The 4,854-nt window shown below is 37.0% G+C and overlaps 1 long non-coding RNA gene across 1 annotated transcript; it reads left to right on the forward strand.

The window, feature by feature from the left end:
- The first annotated feature begins 2,075 nt into the window (after positions 1-2,075).
- LOC107835270 (uncharacterized) lies at positions 2,076-4,854 on the forward strand. The gene is made up of 3 exons (XR_001661085.1): positions 2,076-3,306; positions 4,587-4,672; positions 4,762-4,854. It is a non-coding gene; the product is annotated as an uncharacterized LOC107835270 (long non-coding RNA).

Consider the following 4,854-nt stretch of genomic DNA (forward strand, 5'->3'; position numbering starts at 1 on the left):
ACGTGATACATATCTCGTTAAAACGTGATAGTTATCTCGTTAAAACGTGATACGTGTCTCGTTAAAACGTGATACATATCTCGTTAAAACGTGATAGTTATCTCGTTAAAACGTGATACGTGTCTCGTTAAAACGTGATACATATCTCGTTAAAACGTGATAGTTATCTCGTTAAAACGTGATACGTATCTGGTTAAAACGTGATAGTGGGTAGATAAAGATTATTGTGTTGCTTTGATAAAATAAAACTCTGAACTTGAAGATAGTTATAGAAATATTTTGTAGGAATATCATGTTTGTTTTTAATTTCTTCAAGTTACATAAATACCTTCCCTGAAAAAAGATCAGACACTTTAGCTATATCCTTAGCAGTTTAAATCCTGCTCTGCATGGATGAACATTACATCGGATAGTTGTTGCATTTCTCCCAAATAATCAAGTGTTTTTTGCCAGATCATCATTGTATTTTTCAGAAATGGGTATTTTGTTTGCTTAATTAACTTTGAGTATATTTATACCTGATGAGTACATATACAAGTCTATAGCAATAGAGATCCAGTGGGACGCAATAGTAACCCATGCTGGGGGCTGTCTGGCAGTAAAGTAAAACATTGCTGCCCTGATCTGGGTTGAAATAACATAATAGGTTTGATAATTGTTAACACCCTCTGTCATATGGCAGATATAAGAGAGAGTTTCATTCTTGGGCATTTACCATTTAAGTGAAGTTGGAAAAAGTTATATTTAGCTCCTTAAAGAAGAAGGGGAGTTAGGAAATTGAAACTGATTGGAAAACATATAAGAATTTTGGCAATATTGTAATTTTTATAATATTGATGTGACCAATTAAGGACATGGGTAGCATCTTTAACTATTAAACTTTTAAAGCTAACATACTTAGACACTTCCGACCTGGAATAGATTATTAATCTCTGATGCTATGTTGCATCACTATAAATTGGAATCTGAAAAGTTGTTGGCATTATTATCCCAGCTGATGGATCCTTGTAAGCCACACAAAAAGGCAGGTGCTCTAGGACAAAAAAGTGAAAGAAAACAGAAGGTTAAAATAATAACAAATATTGTAAATGTGATAGGAGTTCATTTCTAATGCATTCCAGATGCAAAAATATTTTTAAATCTCTCATTACTGAGGTTTCAATTCAGATAAAGATTTCACAAATCACAAACTAGGTTTGAAATATTCTGCCATTAGCGTAGATTAGAATAATCTACTCCAGATTTGAAGTGTCGATGTATGTTTGTTTTTAAAGAAGAACAAATGATTTCTTAACATTTATATGTTAAATATAATTTCCATGATTAGTTACTTATTTACAGTCATATGTCAAGTCATATGTTAAATATAATTTACATAATGTTAAGGAAGAAAAATTTCTAAATAAGTTAACTTTGGAAAAAAGTTTGGCTCTCTCTTCCTCTGTATCCCAGGTCCTCTCGGCGGGCCACGTGTGGCCACAAGGAAAACAACAATGCGTGTTGACATCACAGAATTACAGAGTTTAATCCAATATAAGACAATGTATAAACTTAGAAGTAAGACAATGCACAAACTTACACCAGAAACTTCAGAACAACGGAGACATACATTCATTTACCTGACATAAATGGAAAGAAGAAGAAAAGCAAAGACGTGCAAAGACATCTTTGGAGAGTTGCAAGAGCAAATCTAATGTGTTACTTCTGTGTAGAAAGTTTTACAGTAAAAGGCGTATTCTTATCTTTAATTTATTCAAATAAGGCGTATCTTTGCTCATCCAACCAGGAGCTATCTCTGACCCTTTGTCTCAAGCCAGAAACCCCTGCCGTGTTTACGGCCTTTCACAGATGAGTGTGAAAAGCTGGAACTTCCACTGTATTGTTTTCCCACACAGACAAAAGGCAGTTCAAACGATCCTAGCAAACCATCTGCTGTAACTACAGGTAAAATAAAGGTCAATAGGCCAGAATACATTACTAATTTCAAAACCACAATTTAGGCCATTTGAATCAAGACATGTTAAGTTTTAAAACTAGCTTATTTTAAATGTATTTTCTCAACAATGATTATTATTATTATTCACCGAATTTAACTTGATTGTACACAATTCCAAAAGGTGACGTGAAAAGTAATGAAATTCAAAGCTTTATGTATGATTTATTTTGGAGAGAGGAAGTCTTTTATTTTGAAGAATGCTTAACAGGATCTAGTTTTGTCTTTTGCCACTATCGAGCCTTCTGTTGATTTCGGTTGCTTGGTTACGAACAGCCGTTGCCGTTGTTCAGCAAGTGTACTGTTCAAAACAATCTGAACAGAAACTGTTCAGCAAATACATCTGAGCCTCCGTTATAATCTCCCTTTAGCCATTTCCCAAATCAGAAGCTACAATCGGAAGCCAACTTCAGCTTCGATCCAGTCAGGAACGCCGGTACAGCTAGAGGACCGGACTGACGTTTCCTTCTGTGCAGTCCCGTTCTGTTTAGGATCCTGCTCAGAGTACGCATGCTATTAATGGTTTTAACCACAGTGCAAAGCAGCATCCGTATCTCTACATGTTGTAGACCAAACATGAAAGGAAACCTGACCAATTCATGTAAGCCACTGTACTAGCCTAGCATAATACCGCCACTTCCTGGACATAAAATTATCACGTTTTAACAAGATACATATCACGTTTTAACAAGATAAATATCACGTTATAACGAGATACGTATCACGTTTTAACGAGATACGTATCACGTTTTAACGAGATGCGTCCTGTTCTTGCTTTGTGACATGTTCACAACCTGGTCCCAATGTCTTTCCTCAGAGGAAGAGGTTGAACCACCCCATCCGGGATGGTTCTTCCTCTGTGAAATGTTCAAAGCCTGGTCCCAAAGTCTTTCTTCTTCCTCTGACGTTGAACGACCTCTCCAGGGTGGTTCTTGCTTTGTGACATGTTCAAAGCCTGGTCCCAAAGTCTTTCCTCAGAGGAAGAGGTTGAACCACCCTGTCCGGGGTGGTTCTTGCTTTGTGAATAGTTCAAAACATGGGCCCAAAGTCCGTCTTCTTCCTCAGATGGTGGCTTTGTCTTTCCTGATCCTTCGAGTGGTCTGCCTTGTCCGGGGTCGTTTTGTTGTTAGGAACAGTAATTCTGGCTGGGGCTTTCCCAGCCGGGTCATCTTGTGCTTTGGGACGGGATGGAAGTCCGTCCCAGAACAAATCTCTCATTCTCCGCAGCCAGGTCTGCTTGTGCTCTGGGACAGGATGGAACAACAAGACTGTGAACTTACATATCGGACTTCTCTACTTTGAAATAAGACATGGTAAGTAAAAAGAAGATAAAGTTTCAACGTGAATAGGATTTTATAAATAAATAGTATTTATTTCGAACATGTTTGATATTAATTTTTTATGGTTATTTAAAATGTTTATTACGGTAGGTTGCTCTAACAAAGCTTCGGTGTTGCTACAACACGGCTGTTGAAAAAATAAAAAGAAAAGATGAAGGGGAATGGCACAATTTGTCAAGTAAATTAAATTCAGTTGTTAAATATAACCTCAATCATATTTGTTCGTAACTTAACATAGTCAAATTTTTAAAAATCGATTTAGTTTTAAAAGAAAAGATAGTTGACGGTTTGTCCCCTGATTTTCGCGGGCTTAGTTTATACATATATGCGCACGCATCCTCAGCGGGCTAAGGCTACGTGTTCATACGCCAGCAGTAATGGCGGAGGAGAGCAAGCAGAGCTATTAATAAAGTGGGTATATTATGCTTTTTGAAAATAAAATAACTTTTACAAAATTATTAGGCGATAAATTAGTTGTCTAAACCTGAAATATGAGCTCGGTTTATTAACATAATTACAAGCGTTTTCGGATTTATCCGCTCCCACTGCAGCCGCCGGCTCGTCTCGCCCGTTCTGTCAGTTGACCGGGTCATCGGGTGCGGCTTGTTAAGGCTCGTTAAGCCGAGAGAGAACGACCGTCTCCCGGCACATTGCTTTCAAACTCCCGCTGGTTTTTGGCACCGAGTTAAAAGCAAAAATAAGAAAATATCCTGGTCCCAAAGCCTTTCCTCAGAGGAAGAGGTTGAACCACCCTGTCCGGGATGGTTCAACCTCTGTGAAATGTTCAAAGCCTGGTCCCAAAGTCTTTCAACACGGCTGTTGAAAAAAGAAAAAGAAAAGATGAAGGGGAAGGGCACAATCTGTCAAGTAAATTAAATTCAGTTGTTAAATATAACCTCAGTCATATTTGTTAAAAGCAAAAATAAGAAAATATCTAATGTTAATGTTTGCTAATGTTATTATTATTGCTACTATTAATTACAAATACATTTATTTAAAGTTGGTGCTGAAAGTTATTCTGCACTAACTTTGTGTTTAAGTTAAGTTTTACTTCTAAACTAAATTTGTGTCATTTTATTTTATTAAGTGCTATATTTATTTTTAGGAACACAAAAATTACTCTGAACATTTGAAATTGCTGGCTAATTACAAGTTATTTGCAGTGGAGACAGCTATAAGATTGAATTCAGTGATTCTTAAAGTTTGATTTGTGGTTTTGTCTTTTCTGATAGATTTTGTAATTTTACCTCCAGAATCTTCAGGAGAATTCAGCGAAACCCAAACTCCTTGTTCTCAACAATGTTCTCTGTGGCCAAGAACATGAGTCTGCTCCCTCAAGGTATTGAAGCTCAGAAGAAATGTTCTCTAAAATGTTTTCAGGCTTTTTAGTTACTGTAACATTTCAACACTAGCTTATGTTTGATACAGAAGATGATGTAGCCCTGGAGCTGCTGCCAGTACTGCTCCCTGCTCCACCTTACTCATTTGGGAGAAGAGTTTCAGACCCATCAACCTGGAAGT

The sequence above is a fragment of the Poecilia formosa genome, unplaced genomic scaffold (assembly GCF_000485575.1).
Source record: "Poecilia formosa unplaced genomic scaffold, Poecilia_formosa-5.1.2 Scaffold1385, whole genome shotgun sequence".
NCBI classification, from domain to species: Eukaryota; Metazoa; Chordata; class Actinopteri; order Cyprinodontiformes; family Poeciliidae; genus Poecilia; species Poecilia formosa.